The following is a 27,198-nucleotide window of genomic DNA, read 5'->3' as shown; positions in this document are numbered from 1 at the left end:
TTGGGTTCCATTAAGGTCCAGATTTCGGCTCTATCGATTTTCTTCTAGAGAGAACTGGCTTCACTACCTGAAGTTCAGACTTTTGTTAAGGGAGTGCTGCTTATTCAGCCCCCTTTTGTGCCTCCAGTGGCACCTTGGGATCTCAACGTGGTGTTGGATTTCCTAAAGTCACATTGGTTTGAGCCACTTAAAACCGTGGAATTAAAATATCTCACGTGGAAAGTGGTCATGTTGTTGGCCTTGGCCTCGGCCAGGCGTGTATCAGAATTGGCGGCTTTGTCATGTAAAAGCCCTTATCTGATTTTCCATATGGATAGGGCAGAATTGAGGACTCTTCCCCAGTTTCTCCCTAAGGTGGTATCAGCTTTTCATCTGAACCAACCTATCGTGGTGCCTGCGGCTACAAAAGACTTGGAGGCTTCCAAGTTGTTGGACGTAGTCAGGGCCCTGAAAATTTATGTTTCCAGGACAGCTGGAGTCAGAAAGACTGACTCGCTATTTATCCTGTATGCGCCCAACAAGTTGGGTGCACCTGCTTCAAAGCAGACTATTGCTCGCTGGATCTGTAGTACGATTCAGCTTGCACATTCTGCGGCTGGACTGCCGCATCCTAAATCAGTGAAAGCCCGTTCCACGAGGAAGGTGGGCTCTTCTTGGGCGGCTGCCCGAGGGGTCTCGGCTCTACAACTTTGCCGAGCAGCTACTTGGTCGGGGTCAAACACATTTGCTAAATTCTACAAGTTTGACACCCTGGCTGAGGAGGACCTAGAGTTTGCCCATTCGGTGCAGCAGAGTCATCCGCACTCTCCCGCCCGTTTGGGAGCTTTGGTATAATCCCCATGGTCCTTACGGAGTCCCAGCATCCACTTAGGACGTCAGAGAAAATAAGAATTTACTTACCGGTAATTCTATTTCTCGTAGTCCGTAGTGGATGCTGGGCGCCCATCCCAAGTGCGGATTGTCTGCAATACTTGTATATAGTTATTGTTTAACTAAAGGGTTATTGTTGAGCCATCTGTTGAAAGGCTCAGTTATTGTCATACTGTTAACTGGGTATTGTATCACGAGTTATACGGTGTGATTGGTGTGGCTGGTATGAGTCTTACCCGGGATTCAAAATCCTTCCTTATTGTGTCAGCTCTTCCGGGCACAGTATCCTAACTGAAGTCTGGAGGAGGGTCATAGAGGGAGGAGCCAGTGCACACCAGTTAGACCAAAAGCTTTCTTTTAGTTGTGCCCAGTCTCCTGTGGAGCCGCTATTTCCCATGGTCCTTACGGAGGCCCAGCATTCACTACGGACTATGAGAAATAGAATTACCGGTGAGTAAATTCTTATTTTTCGCCTTGGTGTAAAATGGGTATAAGCATACCTCCCACGGCATCTAAACAGTGTAGGGAGTGAGGCGGGGGCTGCCCAGCTGCTCAGGGACCGCTGGGCATGCCCTCAAAATGACGGAAAACGGGTGGCGAGTGGCGAGGCCCCGCCACACTCTGACGAAGCCCTGCCCCTTCTGACAAAGCCCCGTCCCCTTTTCGGAGCGGCAGGTCCCTCCTGGACTGATTACAAAATTGGGAGGTATGGCATAAGTGTGCCTTCAGGACCGAGCTTGGGAATGCCTCTGTTAGATTGAGGAGAGACAGAAGAAAGTGGAGCGGTGAATCAATAATTAGTCATTGTAAAAATATTCAATCAGCTGCTGGCACCCTGACCATTTACCTGAACTGACCCTCTTCTGGTTCTGGAGAAGCCTTTTGCTTCATCCCTCTGTCAGCTGAGAGTAGCTGTCTGCACAGCGTTTCCTTTTAGCATCATGTTGACTGTGTTTGTCAGCGGAGATCACTAAAGGAGGAACAGAGATAGCAGCAGCAATGACATGTGACAGCTATGACAGTTATCTCGCTGGGTTCCGGAGCTGAACTAAGATCGTATTCCATAAATCTTATAAGCAGTCCTGTCCGTGGTGTGACAACTCCTCCGCACCACCATGTAACTTCCCAGTGCCTTCACCAATATTTAATGTTTTCTATTTCTGATGCGGGGCTAAGTGCAATCCACACATTTTTTTACTATTCCTATTGCCAGTTCTACTATTTATTATTACTGATACTGTTATTACAGGCACAGGAGGTCTTGTTACTTGTTCTATGGTTGCCTGACTTTTCCTTTCTGATCTGACAGCATTAGGCATTCTCAGAGAGACCCAACTGAATTCCTCATGCAGGGGGAGACGCACATTGGCCCTCATTCCGAGTTGATCGCTCGGTATTTTTCATCGCATCGCAGTGAAATTCCGCTTAGTACGCATGCGCAATATTCGCACTGCGACTGCGCCAAGTAATTTAACAATGAAGATAGTATTTTTACTCACGGCTTTTTCATCGCTCCGGCGATCGTAATGTGATTGACAGGAAATGGGTGTTACTGGGCGGAAACAGGCCGTTTTATGGGCGTGCGGGGAAAAACGCTACCGTTTCCGGAAAAAACGCAGGAGTGGCCGGGGAAACGGGGGAGTGTCTGGGCGAACGCTGGGTGTGTTTGTGACGTCAAACCAGGAACGACAAGCACTGAACTGATCGCACAGGCAGAGTAAGTCTGAAGCTACTCTGAAACTGCTAAGTAGTTAGTAATCGCAATATTGCGAATACATCGGTCGCAATTTTAAGAAGCTAAGATTCACTCCCAGTAGGCGGCGGCTTAGCGTGTGTAACTCTGCTAAAATCGCCTTGCGAGCGATCAACTCGGAATGAGGGCCATTATTCATTAATGACTGTCCCGTTTCCCACTCTGTAGAGTTGTGTTGTATATTTAGTATTAGCAGCAGTATAGTTAAACAGTGATTTTTTTTACTGCCATCAATTCACCCAATGCACACAATCCATCACATTTTAAATTCTATTATTTCAAAGTGAATTTTGCATTCTGATTTACAATCGATTTGCATGAAAAAAAATAACACGTCCCGTTCCGTACAATGGGGGTCATTCCGAGTTGTTCGCTCCCTAGCAGATTTTAGCAGCATTGCACACGCTAGGCCGCCGCCCTCTGGGAGTGTATCTTAGCTTAGCAGAATTGCGAACGAAAGATTAGCAGAATTGCGAATATAAAATTCTTAGCAGTTTCTGAGTAGCTCCAGACCTACTCCTACACTGCGATCAGTTCAGGCCGTTTCGTTCCTGGTTTGACGTCACAAACACGCCCTGCGTTCGGCCAGCCACTTCCCCATTTCTCCAGACACTCCCGCGTTTTATCCTGGCACGCCTGCGTTTTTCCGCACACTCCCAGAAAACGGTCAGTTTACGCCCAGAAACACACACTTCCTGTCAATCACACTCCGATCACTTCAACGATGAAAATTCTTCGTTCGGACGTGAGTAAATCAACGAAATTTTGTGCTAAAATACTTAGCGCATGCGCACTGCGTACCATGCGCATTTTTGCCTTAATCGCTCCGTTGCGAAAATCGGCAACGAGCGATCAACTCGGAATGACCCCCAATAATCTATAAATCACAGTGATGTCTGAGGAATAATAGGGGACATTTAATATGAGCAGCCATAGGAAAGGTTTATACATGAGCTGACACTGACAAGACATGGAAAGGTGACAGACGTTATACACGGTAAATATCTATTTTATTGAAATGTTCTTGAAGAGAAAAATATAAAGTACAACTTTTTAAGTTTCACAAAATAGTATGATTAGGGTCTTATGTAGAGTGGAATGTGAAAGTATTTTGCGGGGTTTGTACCCTAAAATGTGTGCAGAAGGATCAGTGGCGGATTTTACCTATGGGCTGCAGCCAAACACCCCCCACCCCCACCCCAGTAAAATCTGCCGCCTCGGCTCAGCGCCAGATGCAGTCCGTGTGACGGGATGTAGTCAGGATCCCGGGCGACTGCTCTGGCTATACTGTTACAGGCAGTGACTTCCTATTGGAAATCCTACTTGCCAGTCACCCGCAGGACAAGCAGTCCCATTGGGAAATGTTTCCGCAGTACCACTGCAGTCCCAGCACTTGTCAGCTACATTGTACAGGTGCTAGGACCCGTCTAGCAGCGGGAGCAGGAGGTGGAGGCAAGGCGTCAGGGACCAGGCAGCACGGCCAGCGGCAGCCACCCTCCTCCATCAAAGTAGGAGCCGCCGCTGAGTAGGATGGAATATCTCCCTGTTGCAACACTCTGCACTTAGAGAAGATGGTTAATATACATTTCCCGGGTGTGCAGCTGCTGGGTGGGGGGGGGGGGGGGGGGGGTCCTGCAGTGATCATCAGCACAGCAGACACTGGAACAGAGTGCAGGGATGTGGAGGGGCCAGGAGGTCCCTCTTTGATTGAAGGTTGCTAGTAGAATATCTTCTGGCAGCCGCCCACTATGAGTTTCTAACCAGATCGGATAACGCACAGCCAGATGTGGGCAGAAGATGAGACTACAGCTGGCAAGTGATTAAATGCACGTGTATAGCGCAAGATGCATTCTAAAAATCCCAATGCAAACAATGCTACAGCACACCTCCTCCCATCTGCTCCAATTTGAGGGCTCAGTCTCACCTTCCCAATAAGGACTGCATTGTCTATATCGGCCTGGCAGCTAGGAAGAGGTGAATGGGTGTTGCATGTGGTAGTCAGAGGGAAAAGAATGTGTAGGGGGCGACCAGCGCATTCTTGTCTCAATTCTGACTGGGCAAATGTTAGTAGGCATGCTATGGTGATGCTAGTAACAGAAGTAGTGGGTTTGGCGACACTAAGAAACAAGGGACTCAATGCAGGCAATAAGCAGCAGAATGCCTTTATCATAGCCTGAAGAGAGTAGGTGGAATGACTGTAATAAGAATGTACCGGATCCACGCCATCCGTCCCTATTACGCGATTGTAATTATTACCCACTCTTTCAGAGAACCCTCCTGGATTTTTCAAATTAGGCCCACCTTCCTCTAACGTATATTGGTCGCTGCCATCTTTTTAAAATGATTGGTAGTTTCCCTCGATTCCTCTATATCCTCCAAACTCTACCCATTTATCCCTCTAAAAACCTATTGTCAAACTTGAATAAAGCACTCTCTAAATTTATATGGGCAAACAAGCATCCTCGAATCTCTCTATTTAAACTCCAGCAAAAACGTGAACTGGGAGGTTTCAACCCTAGCAGCTAATTACAGAATAGCCTCCGATTGGATCAGCGGCACGCAAACTTATTCCAACAGCCACCTAGATCAAGCCTTCGCACCTGGTTGGAATCTAGTCTCCTTGCTGCATACTCCACCTCAGGCTTTTCTACCATCAATTAAATCCAACTGCTTAATCTACTCTGCCTGTGTTGCCTGGCGCACTTTGCGCCCTATACTACGTTTGTTACGCTACCAATTTATATTTTTACCACTGTGGGGAAACCCCAACTTCCACTCCCACCTCACGTCCCCAATTTTTAAGGTATGGCATAGGCATGGCCTTTGTTATATATTCCAATTTTTGCAACCAGAATCATTTACTCTCTTAACACGTACACAACTTCACGGGAATTTCCCAATGTTACCAATACCTCTGTTCCCCTTCCTCCAGGCCTGTAGTTACGCCACCTCAATTCTATCCACTCTGGGAGATAGGGGTGTGTCCACTGACCTTGACAGTGTTGTACGACGCAACCCAGGATCTCCACTCACTACCTCATACATATATAACCAAGCCCGCTTGGTACTGACCCTAGAGAGAGGTTCGGGGGGACTGATGAAATGGGTGGATGACTTCCCTGGTCTCGCCATGACGTCTCTGCTCTCTGCTTACCAAACTTTGAACAAACAACTGGTTTCCATATCATATGTGGAGATGAACCACAAAATTCTGCATAGGGCATACTTCACACCCAAGCTTAAATTCTTGATGGGCAAGGCAGACACGTCGGCTTACTTTAAATGTGGAGACCTGGGGGCCGATATTAAACACTGTCTTTGGTCATGTCCCCGGGTTCGTTCCTTATGGTCAGCCCTTCAAACCTACATTACTCCTAACCTACATTTATCCTTCACTATTGATGACATATGGGTCTTCTGGGGTATAGTCCCTGCCGACACGAGATCTAGTTTAACTAACGGTAACCTGAAATTACTTAATAAATTGGCCGCCACAGCTAAAAAGACGATATTATCTCAGTGGATATCTCCAGATCCAGTACCTATTACTCTTATATATCCCAGGTTATCCTATCTATTTACAATGGATTGGTCTGAGGTTTCCCTACAAAAAGAAAAACGGACCACAAATTTTTTCGACACCTGGTTGCCCTATATCATCACACTACCCCCAGATACCAAATCACTCCTGCGCCAAAGTTTTAGCCTCACCACTTGGTACAACATGACCGTATTGGATACCGTCCACCCTTTTTGAAGGCGATTGTTTGTTTGTTTGTTTGTTTTTCAATGTTTTTCGTGCATATCCTTTAGTACGTACTGTATTTTGTGATTTCTGTTTCCTTGATGTGTGCAATGACGTCCTTTTCGTGTTTGTATTTTTCCTGTCAATAAAATTGTTTTACAAAAAAAAGAAGAATATACCGGATTCCATGGCTGACAAAGAGGGTCAGCTCTGACTAGAGTATTCTGCTTTTATAAGGCAATCATCCCGCGCTCAAGGTATCCCTGTTGCCTTTCCCTCCTCCCAACCTTGGATGGAAGGACAGAAGTGCCTGAGGAGAAGAGAATGTGTTTGTGTTTAGATGAAAAATATACAGATGGAGCATGTTTATTTGAGAGTATTGGCACAGTGCTTGTAATAAGTCTGCCAGGCCCTCTCAGGCACCACATACTCACATACACACAGTATTGAGTGGATGGAGGTACATTGCAAGGCACTTCATATATCTGCCATGTTTTATCACGTCACACCGTTTAGTAATGCCAGTACAATGCAGAGTCTATCCTTGTGGCACCAGTTCTATGTAGTGTCTATACTGGTGACATCAGTACTGTATAGGACTCATCAATGTATAGTGCTTATCCTGGTGACATCAGCACTATGCAGGATCTATCCTGGTTACGCCAGTACCATGCAGAAGCTATCCTGGTGGCACTATCCAGAGCCTATCCTGGTGACATCAGTACTATGTATAGTGCCTATCCTGGTGATGTCAGTACTATGCAGGACCTATCCCGGTGACATTAGCACTATGCAGGACCTATCCTGGTTAAGCCAGTACCATTCAGAAGCTATCCCGGTGGCACTATGCAGAGCCTATCCTGGTGACATCAGTATTATGCAGGACTTATCTTGGTAATGCCTGTACTGTGCAGTATCTATCCTTGTGACATCAGTACTATCCAGAGCCTATCCTGGTGGCACCAGTTCTATGTAGTGCCTATCCTAGTTACATCAGTACTGTATAGGACTTTTCCTGATGACATAATTAGTACTACATAATGTATAGTGCTTATCCTGGTGATGACCTATCCTGGTTATGCCAGTACCATGCAGAAGCTATCCTGGTGGCACTATGCAGAGCCTATCCTGGTGACATCAGTACTATGCAGAGCCTATCATGGTGGCACCTGCCTATCCTGGTGACAACAGTACTATGCAGGAACTATCCTGTTTATGCCAGCCTATCCTGGTGATATCAGTACTATGCAGAGCCTTATAGTGCTTATCCTGGTGATGACCTATCCTGGTTACGCCAGTACCATGCAGAAGCTATCCTGGTGGCACTATGCAGAGCCTATCCTAGTGACATCAGTACTATGCAGGACCTATCTTGGTTGTGCCAGTACTGTGCAGAACCTATCCCGCTGACATTAGTACTAAGCAGAGCCTATCATGGTGGCACCAGTACTATGTATAGTGCCTATCCTGGTGACATCGGTACTATTCAGGAACTATCCTGGTTATGCCAGCCTATCCTGGTGACATCAGTATATGCAAAGCCTATCCTGGTGAGGTCAGTACTATGCAGGACCTTTCCTGGTTATGAGGTACTATGCAGAGCCTATTCTGGCGACATCAGTACTATACAATACCTGTCCTGGTGACATCAGTACAATGTAGGACCTATCCCTGTTACGCCAGTACTATGCATAAGCTATTGTGGTGGCTTTATGCAGAGCCTATCCTGGTGACAACAGTACTATGCATTTCCTATCCTGGTCATGTCAGTACTATGCATGACCTATCCAGGTGACATTACTATTACTACTATACAGGACCTATCCTGGTGACATCAGTACTATGCAGGGCCCATCCTGGTTATGCCAGTACTATACAGAGCCTATCCTAGTGATGTCAGTACTATGCAGGACCTATCCTGGTGACATTACTATTACTACTATGCAGGACATATCCTGGTGATTCCAGTACTATGAAGAGCCTATCCTGGTGACATCAGTACTATGCAGGACCTATCCTGATTATGCTTGTACTAATCACAACATATCCTGGTGGCACTATATGCAGACAGGCCAGGCGCTACCTGCTCATCAAAGGGATGCAAAGCAGCTAGGCGCCAGCCTGGAGAGGCACTCTCCCTGCTCTGCATCCCTGTGCTGCGCCTGGACCCCCTGCTGCAGCTAGCTGCTGTGCCTGTCACAACGTTTGACAGGCAGCGGCACCGGCAGCTTGAAGCCTCCCCCTACCCCCTGCAGTGTCTGTATCCTGGATGAAAGGGGGCAGAGCTACATGGCATCAATGGGCGGAGCTAAACAGGACCAGGCTGCAGAGGAGGACAGAAACTGTGGCCAACTAGATGGTAGATGGCATGTGGAGGGAGAGTGAGTGAGAAAGTGTGAAAGTGTGTTTCTATATGTATGTATGTGTGTGTATCTATGTGTATGTGTGGGGGGGCATAATTAGTTTAAAGGGCACTTCTGCGGGCATTATATGTAACCGGCGCTACTACAGGCGCTATTATGTGTATAAACGGCGCTTCTACAAGTGCTATTATGTTTATAAATGGCGCTACTACAGGGGCTATTATGTGTATAAGCGGTGCTACTACAGGCGCTATTATGTGTATAAACAGCGCTACTACAGGCGCTATTATGTGTATAAGCGGTGCTACTACAGAGGCTATTATGTGTATAAACTGCGCTACTACAGAGGCTATTATGTATATAAGCAGTGCTACTACAGGGGCTAAATGTGTATAAGCAGTGCTGCTACAAGGGCTATTATGTGTATAACTGGCACTACTACGGGGCTATTATGTGTATAACGGCACTACTACAGGGGCTATTATGTGTATAAGCGGCGCTACTACAGGGGCTATTGTGTGTATAAGCGGTGCTACTACGGGGCTATTATGTGTATAAGCGGCGTTACTACAGGGGGTATTATGTGTATAACCGGCACCACTACTGGGGACGTTATGTGTATAAACCGCACTACTATGCGCGGGGTAATGTGAATAACACCTATACTGGTGACATTAGTACTCTGTAGTACCGATCCTGATTATGCTAGTACTAATCAGAACCTATCCTTGTGGTACTATATGCAGAGCCTATCCTGGTGAAGTTAGTATTATGCAGGACCTATCCTGATTATGCCAGTACTATACAGAGCCTATTCTAGTGATGTCAGTACTATGCAGAGCCTATCCTAGTGATGTCAGTACTATGCAGAGCCTATCCTAGTGATGTCAGTACTATGCAGAGCCTATCCTAGTAATGTCAGTACTATGCAGAGACAATACTAGTGAGGTCAGTACTATGCAGAGACTATCCAGGTGAAGTTAGTACTATGCAGAGCCTATCCTAGTGATGTCAGTACTATGCAGAGACTATCCTGGTGAAGTTAGTACTATGCAGGACCCACAGCCGGCCCTAACCAATATGATGCCCTAGGCAAGATTTTGTCTGGTGCCCCCTAGCACCACCGCTGGTTCTGCCTCTGACCTTGCACCTCTTTCCCAGCACCATCACCCCTCACCCATAGCAGTCCTTGTACTCCCTATATTTTAAATAGGAACAGTTCGCACATTTGACGCACAGCACAAGAAGGGGCATCTTCTTGCTGGGAAGGGGCATGGCCACACAATAGTAACCCCAATTCCAATTACGCCACACAGTACTGCAACTTTATTCACATTTTATCTTGTGATAGTGTCCATAATTCATATTACATCCCACAGTAGTATCACTTTACCTTATAAACGTTACTCCTCACAGTAGAGCCCCTTATTCACATTACATCACACTGAATTGCTCCTTATTCACATTACACTACACCTTATTGCTCTTTATTCACATTAGACGACACAGTAGTGCCCTTTCTATATGCAATGCCACATAGTAGAGCACCTTATACACATAATGCCACACATTAGTAATGCATTTATACACATTAATGCCCCTTACACATATGAGACACATTAATGTCCTTATAAACATAATGCACCTTACACATTATGACAACCTTTATTAATGCCCTTTTACACATAATGTCCCTTACACATATGCCGCACATTATTAATACCCTTATACACATAATGACACACACAGTGCCCCCTACACATTTGCTGCACATTATTAGTGCCCCTATACACATAATGACACACATACAGTAGTACCCTGTTACACATATGCCGCACATTATTAATGCCCTTATACACATAATGACACACATAGTGGCCCTTTACACATATGTTGCACAATATTAATGCATTTTTACATGACACACATAATGCTCCTTACACATATTCCGAACACTACTGCACAACCAACCCACTCACATGCACACAGCACTCACACTTCCACTAACACTGTGACCTCTGCCTCTGCTTGGATACAGATGTGTCCTCACAAATCTTGCATCAATGCTAACGTCGGGCACCTTTTTTTTAATGAAAATGCATCTTATTTGCATTGCTATTTGGCTAGGATGCACAAGCAGCTTCTGCTGATTAAACTGATATGCAGCATGCCTATATACTGTGTAAGACTGTGGCTGTATCTGCATATGAAATGCTACATACAGAATATAGGCATGCTGCATATCATTTTAATCAGCAGAAGCTGCTGATGCCCCTAGGCATATCAAATGCCCTAGGCAATTGCCTAGTTTGCCTATGCCCGGCTCTGGCAGGACCTATCCTGGTGAAGTTAGTACTATGCAAGACCTATCCTGGTGATTCCAGTACTAGCAAAGAGAAGAAAAAAGAAAGACTCTGTGTTGGGGCACGCTTAGAAATTTGAAATAAGTTTATTAAAACTTAACATTTAATTAATAACGAATGAAAGTAATGAGGAGTTTGATACAAAAAAATTGTTCAAGAACACAAAGTAAACATATATATTGACAGAAATCAGGATAAGCCTGATACAAAATTATGGGCACCTGTGGTGAAAAATATACTGAAAAACATAAAAAAATTACAAAAAATTAATATTATTAAGGTGCCTGAGTTAATCAAAATTCAAAATTGGAGTAGAGGTAAATGATATGTACATATAATCACCGCAGTGATAATTGTAGGTAAGCACCTAGTCTAAAACCTCATGAGAATAGATGAGAGGCACAAAGGTTCATAATTGAAATGTCAAATGACTGAGGGTAATCACCTGGTAGAGATTCTGTTTGCTAAAAGGCTAGATCCTTATAGATAACAAAGCATTTAAGATAAAAGTATGATTATTAAAGATACAAAAGAGCATTGATAAATAAGCCTAAAGGCAAAGCCAATTGTAGATAAATAGAAGGTTTGCGGGAAAGTTGGATAAGGAATAGGTAAGTTTCAGAAGTTGCTCTAACACTTCTGCTGTTTGTGATCAGAGGTCACAATCTTACTGCACCTGATATTCCCAAGAGGTCACCCTACTAGGTACTGATCAGGCTTATCAGCGCTTAGCTTCCAAGGTCGGATGAGATTGGGCGTTGCTGCTGAAATATGGCAGTAATAAACACTAGGACACAAATGAGAGAGTGTAATGAGTAGTGAGCAACAAGGTACTTCTGCTGTCCAGTTTCTAGCGCAGATTCTCTGTTGCTGTGAGCATTGCAGAGAGTGGTCTCGCATCTGGATGAGAGGGTACTAAAAATAGAAGTGAGATATGCTCAGAATAGGGAGGAAACCCTGCCTTCTGCTGTCCACTGTCTTATATAGATATATAGCGGACAGTGGATGAGAGAGGTGGGTTAGGCTTACCTATTGAAAAAAAAGGGTGGTGGGAAAATTAGAAGGAGAAGAAATGGTAATGTGGTGAGATCACAAATTAACAAAAAATTAAGTAAATTATGAAATAAAACAATCATGAAATCAACGATTAATTGGAAAAAGGAAAGTAAACACAGGCTGCATGGTAAAGGCTTACCAAAATGGGTATAAGACCCTGTTTATGCAGAAAGGATTCTGCAAAAAAGTATTACATTTAAAAGGAAATACCAGAAAATGGTTTAGAACAATAATTAAGGATCAAAAATAGCAAACATGGAAAAAAACCAATATTGATTATATATCAGTATCAGTTAAATAACTGGAGTCCAAATGGGCAGAACTTTGTGTAGGAGAAGACTGAGTCACAAAGTCTGTGGGATGTTGATGTGACAAATGCGCAGAATCAACATCCCTGCCAATAGCTATAAATCATTCTTCTCATCTGAGCTGGATAAGAGAAAAGGGTATCCCTCCATCCTTGCCAAATAACAAGTAATAACTGAAAGGGTAAAATAAATAGTGGTAATGAGGGTGCAATGTGTATTACTGCAAGAGAAGCTTAGAAATCGTGTTTTACAGTTTGGGTAAGAAATAGCATTCCCGTGAGAGCAGTCCCACAGCTTTTATATAGCATTATTAGAACGTGCTACAAGTAAATAGTAGGTTATACACTACAAGAGGGCTGATTATTGGTGGTTAGAAGCATTACATTTCACGTGTGACTGAGAAGAAAAGGAGAGACTGAGAGCTGGAGGGGGAGCACACGCCAGCTGAATGAATAGAGAAAAGCTGCCCAGTGTCTTTGTGCCACAGTGAAAAGGCAGCATGTTTCCTGTATTACAAAACAATTGCACCCCTTGCAACGCATGTTTGCACCTGCTAAATGGATTTGCTCATTAGGCCCAGAGAGAGAGAAAAAGAAGGGCTAAGAAATATAAAAAAAATTGGATTTTAATACCTACCGGTAAATCCTTTTCTGCTGCGGGGTACACTGGGCTCCTCCACAAGGATAGACATTGGGGTGTAGAGTAGGATCTTGATCCGAAGCACCAACAGGCTCAAAAGCTTTAACCTTCTTCCCAAGATGCATAGCACCGCCTCCTATATCACCCCGCCTCTGTGCACAGGAGCTCAGTTTTGTAGTTGGTGCTTGCAGTGCAAGCATGTAACAGGAAGAGCTGCTCACAGCAGCTCTATAAAAGCTTTTTCTGAGGAAAAAAGAAGACTACAAGGGCTGCAGCAGAGGCACAGATTGTGCTGGATGTCAGTAGACATTGCCTGCTGCAGCTCCATCTCTCCCCCAGCGGCGCTGTACACTCCCGAGCCCTGGTTGCCGGGTACCTACAGCGGAGGCTCCGGTTTTCTTCACGTTAGACACACACGGCTGGGGCTCTTCAGGATCGCGTGGCCGCGCTTCGGTAGGTGGTAAGTGGGTCCCGCTTGAGGGACCCGGTCTTTATCGTGAACCGGCGCGGTCAGTGGGAGGCGGGCCTCGCGCGCTGGCGGTGGACACTGTGGCAGTACAGGCGATCCCACTAGATTACCAGGGCATGGGCGCAGGTCAGATTTTCTCTCTAAACCGGTTTTTATATCGCCCACAGTACCCAGTGGTTTTGCCAGCAGAGGGGATAAGGCTTAGACCTGAAGCCCCTCCCCCAGCCCCAGGGCGCCATTTCCAGCAAGTGATCCCGCCCTGGAGCTGCATTTCTGTCTTTTCCTCACTCCCTGTCAGTGTCTGCGGCGCCATTATTCCTCAGTTCACTGTTCCTGGGACTGCTTGGGCAAATCCTCCTATGTAAAGCCGCCTGATTGTCAGCGCTGTGCCTTTACATGACAGTTAAGTATTCTACCTGCCTTTTTAGTCAGTGTTAGTTAAGAAAGAGTGCATTTAGTCAGGGGTTTATAGTACAATTACCCTGTGATATACATCCAGTTCTTACTGTGTACTGTTATATCTATTGTTATATAGCTGTGTAAGCTAGTCCAGTGCAGTATTATTGTCTGTAATAACCTCTGCATTGTACAAACTGTGACTATTTGTGTGTGCATTGATAGCTGCGTGGTGTCCATTTCGTGTCTTTCACTCAACCTGCTATCCCTATATTCCATAACCTGAGGGGGCTTGGTGCGTCAGGTGTTATCTAATATAGGATTTTCACAAAGATATACTGTATTACATATTTTTCTCTGTGATTTAGTCACCATATCTCTCCTTTATCTCTGCTAGTGCTGACTACACTGCGCAGGGGTTTGGGTTTAGGGATATAGTGCTGCTGATAATTGTACTATGTTACCTCATACTGCAAGTTATATCATGTCTGCTTCTGAGGGTAACGGTTCTGGGGCGGAACACACTGCTGGTGTTGCTGAAGCCACAGGCACATATGAGGAGAATATAGCAGCTGTGGGTTCTGGTTCTGGGGGCTCCTTACCCCCCAGTGGGACTGTGGCAACGGAGGCACATACTGACCCACCATGGGCCACTTTTTCCACGCTTCTGCATACGCTAGTTCATAAACTAACACCCCCTATGGGACCCCCAATGCCGGTACAACCGTATGTGGTCCCTGCAGCTAACCCGCCGTGGGCGGACGATTTATCTGCTCAATTAAAGAAGTTGAACCAGTCCTTGACTACTAAAAAGTCTGACCTACGCTCGCCTATGTCCAAGAGGTCCTCTAAGCGAGCGCTTGTTTCCTCACAATCCACTGCTGTCACTGACACCTCGTCTGATGAAGACGGCACTTACACTGACCCCACAGGTTCTGTCTCAGATACGGCTGATGGGGAGGTTAGTTCACATGTGGATGTTCCTGATCTTTTGGAGGCTATTAAATTCATTCTGCAGATTACGGATGATCCCGAGCCATCCGTCCCTCCTAAGAAACCAGATAGGTTCAAGCGTCAGAAGGTGGTTAAACAAGTTTTACCTCACTCTGATCACCTAGAGGATATACGTCAGGAACCCTGGGAAAACCCGGGTACGAAGTTTGTGCCTCAAAAAAAGATGCTGGCTCGCTATCCCCTCGCGCAAGAGCTGTCTAAGAATTGGGAAACGCCTCCTCCAGTGGACTCACATGTGGCTAGGATGGTGGTTTCCTCAGCTCTACCTGTCACTACCGTCACGTCTCTAAAAGAGCCTACGGATAAACGTGTGGAGGGTTGTCTGAAAGCGATTTACACCCTCACGGGTGCTGCACAAAGGCCCACTATTGCAGCTACATGGGCTGCAGAGGCTATTGAAGCATGGACCTTGGAGTTAGAAGCTGAAATCTCCTCTGACCATGCTAGACAATGCTTGTCATATATTGTCACAGCTTCTCGATATATTAAAGAGGCGGCTTCTGATGCCGGTATCCTAGCAGCCAAGGCCTCTACTATGTCAGTCCTGGCTCGCCGGATATTGTGGTGGAGATCCTGGTCTGTGGATCTGGACTCTAGAAAAACCCTGGAGGTACTCCCTTTCAAGGGAGATATTCTGTTTGGGGAGGACTTAAATAAGATAGTGGCTGACTTGGCTACTGCCAAAACTGCCTGTCTGCCTAATACCGCTCTTTCTGTGTCGAAGGCTAAAGGTACGTCCTTTTGCCCCTTTCGTCCTCCAGGTAAAGCAAAAGGTCAGGCGTACGATAAGCAGGCCCGCACTTCCAAACCTGGTAAGCTGAAGCCCAAAAGAGCCCGGGCTGCCCGTCAGCCAGCTGCCAAGACCGATAAGCCTGCCACATGACGGGGCGGGCCTCCCCCTGGGGGATCCCAGGGTGGGGGGCCGGCTTCTATGGTATACCCAGGAATGGTTGAAGACCACTTCAGATGCCTGGGTACGGGAAGTCGTCACTCGAGGTTACGCCATAGCCTTCAAAAACCGACCCCCTCATCGATTTTGCTAGACAGACTTCCCTTTGGACCAGACAAAGGCAAAAACTCTACACTCAGTGGTACAGACCCTCCTGGATACAGGAGTCGTAGTACAGGTGCCCCTTGCTCAGAGGGCCCCGGCGTACTATTCTCCGCTGTTTCTAGTCCCGAAACCGAATGGGTCCTCCGGCCCATTCTCAACCTCAAGGCATTGAACAGGTTTGTGAACATTTCCAAGTTCCGTATGGAAACCCTTCGCTCTATAGTTCTGGCCTTGGAACCTGGGGACTACATGGTCTCCCTGGACATACAGGATGCTTACCTGCATATTCCTAAAGCAGTGTCACATCAACAATACATGAGGTTTGCTATTGGCAACATCCATTACCAGTTTCGGCAATTACCTTTTGGTTTAACAACGGCTCCGCGAGTCTTCACCAAAGTTATGGCGGTGATGACGGTGGTACTCCGCCGTCAAGGGGTCAGGATACTGCCGTATCTGGACGACTTGTTAATCCTGGCAAATTCCCCAGATCTTCTCCTACGTCATCTGGATATGACGGTCCAGTTTCTACAAGCCCACGGTTGGCTCATCAACTGGAAGAAATCCTCCCTGGTCATTGCTCAGAGCATGGTGCACCTGGGAGCGCTGTTGGACACTCACAACCAGAGGTTGTTCTTGTCTCAGGAGAAAGTCCTGAAGCTTCAGGACAGGATTCGTTGCTTCCTTTCTCGTCCGCAAGTGTCGATACATTCGGCAGTGCAGGTGCTGGGCCTTATGGTATCAGCATTCGACATGGTGGAGTATGCTCAATTCCATTCTCGCCCCCTCCAGAGGCTAATTCTAGCCAAGTGGGATGGCCTGTCTTACCGGATCAGGTCTCACTTGATCTCATTGACTCCGGAGGTTCGTCTGTCGTTGCTCTGGTGGCTCCAGGACCAACAATTGTGCAGGGGCCGTCCCTTCTGGATATCCAACTGGGTCCTGTTGACGACAGATGCCAGTCTAAGAGGTTGGGGCGTGGTGCTGGAGCAGCACTCCCTTCAGGGTCGGTGGACCAAGGAGGAATCTCTCCTCTCGATAAACATTCTGGAATTGCGGGCGGTCTTCAATGTGTTGAACCTGGCCCAGCATTTAATTCAGAACCGTCCTGTTCAAGTACAGTCGGACAACGCCACCACAGTGGCTTACATAAATCATCAAGGCGGCACTCGAAGCCGTTTGGCAATAAAGGAAGTCTCACGGATTCTACGTTGGGCGGAACGCCATCTACCGGCAATATCGGCAATATTCATTCCGGGAGTCCTGAATTGGGAAGCAGACTTTCTCAGTCGTCAGAACGTGCATGCCGGCGAGTGGGGCCTCCATCCAGAAGTGTTTCAACTCCTCGTGGAAAAGTGGGGTCTTCCAGATGTGGATCTGATGGCGTCTCGACACAATCACAAGGTTCCGGTCTTCGGAGCAAGGACAAGGGATCCTCAAGCAGCATTCGTGGATGCGCTAGCGGTGCCGTGGAGGTTTCGGCTGCCGTATGTGTTCCCTCCGGTGTCACTCCTGCCCAGGGTAATTCGGAAGTTCAAGCAAGTAAAAGGAAATCTGCTTCTCATAGCTCCGGCGTGGCCCAGACGGCACTGGTTCTCAGACCTGCAGGGCCTATCGTCAGAGCGTCCAATTCTACTTCCACAACGCCCAGACCTCCTCGTACAGGGCCCCTGTGTCTACCAGGACCTAGCCCGGCTATCTTTGACGGCGTGGCTCTTGAAGCTTCCGTCTTGAGGGCTAAGGGTTTTTCTGAAGAGGTCATTAAAACTATGCTACGGGCCTGGAAACCGGCTTCTGCTCGGATTTACCATAGGGTCTGGCATTCCTACTTTGTTTGGTGCGCATCTAACAATTATGACGCTTCAAGTTTAGTACAGCCAAGCTTTTGGCTTTTCTGCAGCAAGGTCTAGAGTTAGGCCTGCGTCTGGCCTCCCTCAAGGTTCATATTTCTGCCTTGTCGGTGCGGTTTCAGAGAAAAATTGCGACTTTACCTGATGTTCATACTTTCATTCAGGGTGTGTTGCGTATCCAACCTCCCTATGTCCCGCCTGTGGCTCCTTGGGACTTGTCAGTGGTTTTGGAGGCGTTGCAAGAGCCTCCATTTGAACCCCTTGGTTCATCTGACCTTAAGTGGCTTTCCTTTAAGGTGGTGTTCTTGCTGGCTATTGCCTCTGCTAGAAGAGTGTCGGATCTGGGTGCCTTGTCTTGTAGTTCCCCATATCTGATTTTTCACCGTGACCGTGCGGTTCTTAGGACTCGTCCCGGATATTTACCTAAGGTGGTTTCTTCGTTCCACCTTAATCAGGAGATTGTGGTTCCGGCCTTTGTCTCTCCTGATTTGTCTTCCAAAGAGCGGTCTTTGGATGTGGTACGGGCTCTCCGTATCTATGTGAAGAGAACTACTTCTGTTAGGAAATCTGATTCTCTCTTTATTCTGTTTGGATTTCACAAACGGGGCTGGCCTGCTCACAAGCAGACTTTGGCCAGATGGATTAGAATGGTGATTGCACATGCTTATGTGAGGGCTGGTCTGTCCGCTCCTGCTCACATTACGGCCCATTCTACTCGGTCTGTTGGACCTTCTTCGGCGGCCCGCCGTGGTACGACCCTTGAACAATTGTGCATGGCGGCTACGTGGTCCTCAGTGAACACGTTCATTAGGTTCTATGCCTTCGATACCGCCACTTCCCAGGATGCTTCCTTTGGACGCCGGGTTCTTGTGCCCGCTACAGTGCGTCCCCTCCCATAAGGAACTGCTTTAGGACATCCCCAATGTCTATCCTTGTGGAGCCCAGTGTACCCCGCAGCAGAAAACGAGTTTTATGGTAAGAACTTATCTCTTTCTGCGAGGTACACTGGGCTCCACAAGGCGCCCACCCTGGCCCACCCTGACGCACTTAGCTTCTTTGAGTTGGTATGGCATTAGCCGCTGACACTTCTCCTGTCGGGAGAGTGTGTTGTTTGTGGCAACTGGCAGTTGTCTCTTTTACTTGCTACTGCATTGGGCTGATTAACAAAACTGAGCTCCTGTGCACGGAGGCGGGGTGATATAGGAGGCGGCGCTATGCATCTGGGGAAGAAGGTCAAAGCTTTTGAGCCTGTTGGTACTTCGGATCAAGATCCTACTCTACACCACAGTGTCTAAACTTGTGGAGCCCAGTGTACCTCGCAGAAAGAGTTTTAACAAAGGTAAGTTCTTACCATAAAACTCGTTTTCTCTTAGTCCGTAGAGGATGCTGGGGACACTTCAAGAACCATGGGGTATAGACAGGATCCTCAGGAGACATGGGCACTTTAAGACTTTAAAAGGGGTGTGAACTGGCTCCTCCCTCTATGCCCCTCCTCCAGACTCCAGTTATAGGAACTGTGCCCAGGGAGACGGATATTTCGAGGAAAAAGGATTTATTTTGATTTAAACTAAGGTGAGATACATACCAGCTCACACCTCAAGCATGCCGTACAACATGGCATTCAACCCAACGCATGCAACGGCATGAATAATGACAGCAACAGGCCGCCTATAAACGCAACACAACACGTGTGTAACCATAACCAATAACTGCAGATACAGTACGCACTGGGACGGGCACCCAGCATCCTCTACGGACTAAGAGAAAAGGATTTACCGGTAGGTATTAAAATCCTATTTTCTCCTACGTCCTAGAGGATGCTGGGGACACTTCAAAAACCATGGGGTTTATACCAAAGCTCAAGAACGGGCGGGAGAGTGCGGATGACTCTGCAGCACCGATTGACCAAACAAGAGGTCTTCTTCAGCCAGGGTATCAAACTTGTAAAACTTTGCAAAAGTGTTTGAACCCGACCAAGTAGCTGCTCGGCAAAGCTGTAATGCCGACATTCCCCCGGGCAGCCACCCAGGATGAACCCACCTTTCTGGTAGAATGGGCCTTCACTGATTTCGGTAACGGCAATCCAGCCGTAGAATGAGCCTGCCGAATCGTATTACAGATCCAGCGTGCAATAGTCTTCTTGGAAGCAGGAGCCCCAATCTTGTTGGGATCATACAGGACAAACAGAGACTCCGTTTTCCTAATCTGAGCCATTCTGGCTACATAAATTTTCAAAGCTCTGACCACATCTAGAGACTTCGATTCCTCTAAGGCGTCAGTAGCCACTGGCACCACAATAGGGTGGTTCATGTGAAACGATGACACCACTTTCGGCAGAAATTGCTGATGAGTTCTCAACTCCACTCTATCTTCATGGAAGTTCAAATAGGGGCTCTTGTGAGACAAAGCCGCCAATTCAGACGCCCGCCTTGCAGAGGCCAAGGCCAACAGCATGATCACTTTCCAAGTGACGAATTTCAACTCTACCTTACGTAAAGGTTCAAACCAATGAGATTGCAGGAACTGCAACACCACATTAAGATCCCATGGTGCCACCGAGGACACAAAGGGAGGTTGGATGTGCAGCACGCCTTTCACGAAAGTCTGAACTTCCGGAAGGGAAGCCAATTCTTTTTGAAAGAAAATTGATAAGGCCGAAATTTGTACTTTAATTGAGCCTAATTTTAGGCCCGCATCCACCCCTGCTTGCAGAAAATGGAGAAAGCGGACCAGTTGAAATTCTTCCGTAGGAGCCTCCTTGGATTCACACCAAGACACATACTTTCTCCTAATACGGTGATAATGTTTCGCCGTTACCTCTTTTCTAGCCTAAAGCAGTGTGGGAATTACTTCACCGGGAATACCCTTTCAGGATAGGATCTTGCGTTCAACCTCCAAGCCATCAAACGAAGCCGCGGTAAGTCTTGGTACACGCACGGCCCCTGCTATAACAGATCCTCTCGTAGAGGAAGTGGCCAGGGATCTTCTATGAGCAATTCCTGAAGATCTGGATACCAGGCCCTCCTTGGCCAGTCTGGAACATTGGGGATTGCATGAACCCTTGTTCTTCTTATGATTTTTATCACTTTTGGAATGAGTGGAATCGGAGGGAACACATATACCGACTGAAACACCCACGATGTCACTAGGGCTTCCACCGCTATTGCTTGAGGGTCCCTAGACCTGGAACAATATCTCGGAAGTTTCTTGTTGAGGCGAGATGCCATCATGTCTATTTAAGGAATTCCCCAACGACTTGTCACTTCTGCAAAGACCTCTTGATGAAGACCCCACTCTCCTGGATGGAGATCGTGTCTGCTGGCTTGACCATTTTCCCTGGAAATTTCCCCCCTGTGTGACTGCACCCCAGCCTCGGAGACTCGCATCCGTGGTTACCAGGATCCAGTCCTGGATCCCGAATCTGCGCCCCTCTAGGAGGTGAGATCTGTGCAGCCACCACAGGAGTGAGATTCTGGTCTTGGAAGACAGGATTATCTGTCGGTGCATGTGCAGATGGGATCCGGACCATTTGTCCAACAGGTCCCACTGAAACACTCTGGCATGGAATCTGCCGAACTGAATGGCCTCGTAGGCCGCCACCATCTTCCCTAGCAACCGAGTGCATTGATGAATCGACACTCTTGCTGGCTTCAGAATCTGTTTGACCAGGTTCTGAATTTACAGAGCCTTTTCCACTGGAAGAAAAACTTTCTGTAATTCCGTGTCCAGAATCATACTCAAGAACGACAGCCCTGTCGTCGGAACCAGCTGTGATTTTGGCAAGTTTAGGAGCCAACCATGTTGTTGCAGAATTGTCAGGGAGAGCGTCATGCTCTGCAGTAATTGTTCCTTGGACCTCGCTTTTATCAGGAGATCGTCCAAGTACGGGATAATTGTGACTCCTTGCTTGCGCAGGAGAACCATCATTTCCGCCATAACTTTGGTGAAAACCCTCGGAGCCGTGGACAGACCAAACGGCAACGTCTGAAATTGGTAATGACAATCCTGAACGGCAAACCTCAGGTAAGCCTGATGTGGAGGATATATGGGGACGTGTAAGTAGGCATTCTTTAACGTCGACCGACACCATAAAATCCCCTTCCTCCAGACTGGAGATCACTGCTCGGAGAGACTCTATCTTGAATTTGAATTTTCTTAGATAGAAATTGAGGGATTTTAAGTTCAGAATTGGTCTGACCGAGCCGTCCGGCTTCGGGACCACGGACAGGCTCGAATAAAAGCCTTCTCCCTGTTGTGACGGGGGTACCGTGACAATGACTTGATATTGACATAGCTTTTGTATAGCACCGCATACTACCTCCCTGTCCTGAAGAGAAACTGGTAAGGCTGATTTGAAAAATCGTCGAAGGGGCACGTCTTGAAGTTCCAGATTGTACCCTTGGGACACTATTTCTAATACCCATGGGTCCAGGGCCGAACGAACCCAGAACTGACTGAAGAGTTGGAGACGTGTCCCCACTGGTGCGGACTCCCGCAGAGGAGTCCCAGCATCATATGGTGGATTTGGTAGAAGCCGGAGACGACTTCTGCTCTTGGGAACCTGCCACAGCTGGTGACCTTTTTACCTTTACTCTTCCTCTAGAAGCAAGGAAGGAAGACCCTCATCCTCTTTTTTATTTATTGGGCCGAAAGGACTGCATCTGATAGTGGTGCGTTTTCTTTTGTTGTGCAGGAACATAAGGTAAAAAGGATGACTTACCCCGGTAGCCGTAGATACCAGGTCAGCGAGGCCGTCACCAAACAAGACACTACCTTTATACGGCAGAGACTCCATAGCCTTCTTAAAGTCAGCATCAGCATTCCATTGATGAATCCACAATGCTCTCCTAGCTGAGATTGCCATAGCATTGACCCTTGATCCCAAAAGGCCAATGTCCCTCGCAGCTTCCTTAAGGTAGGCTGCAGCATCCGTGATATGACCCAGTGTCAAAAGAATGCTATATCTAACTCAGATGACAAGTTATCTGCCCACTTTTCAATAGCGCTACTCACCCACGCCGAAGCAACTGCAGGTCTGAGTAGCGTAACTGTAGTGACATAAATGGATTTCAATGTATTTTCCTGCTTACGATCCGCAGGTTCCTTTAGGGCTGCCGTGTCAGGAGACGGAAGCGCCACCTTTTTGGACAGTCGTGATAGAGCTTTGTCCACAGTGGGGGGTGACTCCCACTTTTCCCTATCCCCAGATGGGAACGGATATGCCACCGGAATTCTCTTGGGAATCTGAAACTTCTAGGCAGGATTTTCCCAAAACTTTTCAAAAAGAGTGTTCAGTTCATGAGAGGGAGGGAACGTTACCTCAGGTTTCTTTCCTTTAAACAAACAGGCCCTTGTATCAGGGTCCTCCGTGATATGCAACACGTCTTTTATCGCCACAATCATGTACTGAATGCTTTTAGCCAGTTTTGGATTTAATCTGGCATCACTATAGTCGACACTGGAGTCAGAGTCCGTGTCGGTATCTGTATCTGCTATCTGGGTAAAAGAACGCTTTTGTGACCCCGAGGGGGTCTGAACTTGTGACAACACATCCTCCACAGATTTCTTCCACGCCTGGGTCTGAGACTCAGACTTATCCAATCTCTTATTTAATAGAGCCACATTTGCATTCAAAGCACTCAAAAAATGTACCCAATCAGGTGTCGGCGGTGCCGACAGGGTCTCTCCCACAGTCGTTTCTTTCCCTAATCCAGTCTCCTCCTGGGAAGAGCACTCAGCCTCAGACATGCCGACACACGTGTACCGACACCACAAACACACTGGGCATATAGGGGACAGACCCACAGTAAAGCCTGTCAGAGAAACACAGAGGGAGTGTGCCAGCTCACAACCCAGCGCCTATCCCGGGTCTGAAACTTTTTATATAATGCCTCAGACCTGTTAGCACTTTTATATCATTAATCCAGCACCAAATTAACTGTGTCCCTGCCTGTTTTGCACCATTACTTGATACAGCAGTGTTGAGGAAGGACCAGCGTCTCTGCAGCTCTGTGAAGAGAAAATGGCGCTGGTGAGAGCTGTGAGGGCTAAGCCACGCCCCCTTAATGGCGCGCTTCAGCCTCGCTATTTTTTTAATTATTTATACTGGCAGGGGTTCGGATTTAGTGCCTAGGCACTTAAATACCACATAGCCAGTCTCAAAATGAGGATTTTATGCTGACCAGGGCGCCCCCCCCGCACCCTGCACCTTGTAGTGCCGCTGTGTGTGTGGGAGCATGGCGCGCAGCGCGCCCGCTGTGCGTTACCTTAAAGCCGTCACTGAAGTCTTCTGATATTCTTCTACTCACCCTTCTTCTGACTTCTGGCTCTGTAAGGGGGGTGACGGCGGGCTCCGGGAACGAGCATCTAGGCGTACCTAGTGTTCAGACCCTCAGGAGCTAATGGTGTCCTGTAGCCTAAGAAGCAGAGCCTTGAAACTTACAGAAGTAGGTCTGCTTCTCTCCCCTCAGTCCCACTCTGCAGGGAGCCTGTTGCCAGCAGGTCTCCCTGAAAATAATAAACCTAACAAAAGTATTTTTTCAGAGAAACTCAGGAGAGCTCCTCAGTGTGCATCCAGTCTCACTGGGCACAGATTCGAAACTGGAGTCTAGAGGAGGGGCATAGAGGGAGGAGCCAGTTCACACCCCTTTTAAAGTCTTAAAGTGCCCATGTTTCATGCGGATCCTGTCTATACCCCATGGTTCTTGAAGTGTCCCCAGCATCCTTTAGGACGTAGGAGAAAATAGCCTTGACTATAAAGGAAATGTGAGCTGAAATAAAGGCATTTATATAAATAGAAATATTCCTCCATTTAAGTCATATGACATAGACACCCAGTGCCAGATTAAGGTCCACATGGGCCTAGAGCTGAAATTTAGGAAGGGCCTATTGTGTGCCTCGGCAGGAGGTGTGACAAGCGCTACAGGGGCTTGACTAGTGATGTGGGGGTGTCGTCTAAATAGGGGGTGTGGCCTGTGCCATGGGTGTGGCTTTCTTTAGGGCAGTCATAGCTAGTGCCTACCTTCAACCACTTAATAGTGGCGCTATAAACAAGAAAAAGTTTGTGACCACCATATAATGAAGGAACATCAGTGACCGCCATATGATACAGAGAGCATCACAGAGACCGCCATATGATACAGAGAGCTGTATGAACATGCAGGTGGAAAGGGGAGCTACAATGGGGCAATACAAAGCAGGTGTAGAAAAATTAGAAAAGATGGGGACAATACAGAGCAGATGGGGAAAGGGGAAAACTGATAGGGGTAAAACAGAGCAGACAGGGAACTGAGGGCTAATGGGACACAATCACTGACACAGACACCACTTACAGACACAGACATCTCTTACTGACAGACACTGCTTACCAACACAGACACCCCTTACTGAAACAGATTCCACTTACTGACAGAAACACAGTGATACAGACCCAGTTACTGACACAGACAAACTTACTGAAACACCTTACTGACACACTTATTGACACATGGTGCATGTGTCAATACGTGTGTCAGTAAGGTGTTTCAGTAAGGTGTTCATCTACTGAGAGAGACTTACTGACACTTACCTACACAGACACCTCTTACTGACAAAGATACAGCTTACTGACACAGACACTGCTTACTGACAGATATCACTTACGGACCCAGACACCCCTTGCTGAATGACTCCACTTACTGACCCAGAAACACACCGACACACAAACAATTACTGACACACCTTACTGACACAAATATCTATTGACACAGACAGCACTTACTGACAGATGGCACTTACAGACACAAACACCACTTATTGGCACATACAAACTTAATAACAGACACCCCTTAATGACAAAGATACAACTTAGTGACAGGGCTGCCATCAGAAATTGTGGGGCTGGGACTGAAAAAACAGGCAGCCCCCACCTGTCCCCACATAGTCTCACATACGCATATACGCATAGCCAAATTTCCCTCTGTCTCTCAGTGACACCCCTGCACACATTCTCCTCTGTTTCGATGACTTCCCACATTCCCTTATGTCTCTTTAATGACCCCTTCCCAACATGCCCCTAAGTCTCCCAGTGGACCCTCCCCCCACATTACCCTCTGTCTCAGTGAAACGGTCACATTCGCCTGTCTCTCAGTGACTACCAACATTTGCCTGACTCTCAGGCACAGGGTGTCACAAAAAGAGGCTATGTGAGTGCCGGCCGTCAGGCACTCTCCTGGCCCGGGGACATCTCAAGCATCTACAGATTACTCTTTCACATGGTGGGCTGCCAGGCCGGCTGGGACCGGAAAAGAGGTCAGTTACTCGGCCACATCTGAGCTGGATGAGCTCTGTGCAGCTCGACCAGGCCAGAAGTTAAGTGCAGTGTCAGACCCTACTTTAGGAGCCAGAGGCGGGCTCCCTCTCTATCTGGGGCAGGTACTCCTGTCCCAGTAGTTCCCCCTGATGACGGCCCCTTATTTGGACACCCCTTACTGACACAGACACCACTTACTGACACAGACACCTCTTAGGGACACAGATAGCCCTTATGGACTTAGACACCTCTCACTGACACAGACACCCCTCACTGACACAGGCACACTTATGCAGACACACTTACTGACACAAACACCAATTACTGATAGATACCACTTACTGACACAGATTCCACTAACTGCCACAAACACACTGATGCATACACAATTACTGACACACACACTTATTGACACACTTACAAACAAACACACCTTACTGACACATACACCCCTTACTGACATAGACACCCCTACTGATAAAAATACATTTACTGACATACACACCACTAACTGACACACACCACTTATTAGAACATACATACTTACTGACGGACACAGTTACAACTTACTGACACAGACCACGTACTGAGACATTCCTTACTGACACAGACACCACTTACTGACACATACTCACAGTTCTTTATACATTTCTACTGAAACTTGGTTACAGGACTCAGTTCCGGATTCAGCTGTGTCTATTGACGATAGGACTTTATTTAGGACGGATCGGACTCTGGCCTCCTGAAAAAGCTGGTGTGCTTTGTATTTTAGTACATCGTATGATGGCCCTCATTCCGACCCGATCGCATGCTGCACTTCCTCGCACCGGTGCGATTGGGTCTGGAATGTGCATTGCAACGACGATGACAGCGGAGAAAGCGGTCGCAGCGTCGACTGCAAGAAGATTTACTGCAGGAAGGCGTTCCGGGGCGTCAACTGACCGTTGGAGGCCGTTTTCAGGGAGTGGTAAGAAAAACGCAGGTGTGTCCAGGCGAACGGAGGGTGGATGTCTGACGTCAAAGCCGAG

At 47.2% G+C, this 27,198-nt stretch overlaps 1 protein-coding gene and 1 pseudogene across 11 annotated transcripts in view; one reads left to right on the top strand and one right to left on the bottom strand.

The window, feature by feature from the left end:
• Positions 1–27,198, top strand: part of LOC134949185 (leucine-rich repeat and fibronectin type III domain-containing protein 1-like protein) — a 934,368-nt gene that overhangs the window by 835,311 nt on the left and 71,859 nt on the right. The gene's annotated exons all lie outside the window — the stretch shown is intronic.
• LOC134952684 (5S ribosomal RNA) lies at positions 11,759–11,877 on the bottom strand (annotated as a pseudogene).

The sequence above is a fragment of the Pseudophryne corroboree genome, chromosome 8, assembly GCF_028390025.1.
Source record: "Pseudophryne corroboree isolate aPseCor3 chromosome 8, aPseCor3.hap2, whole genome shotgun sequence".
NCBI classification, from domain to species: Eukaryota; Metazoa; Chordata; class Amphibia; order Anura; family Myobatrachidae; genus Pseudophryne; species Pseudophryne corroboree.
This window is presented reverse-complemented; position numbering and strand designations above follow the sequence as displayed.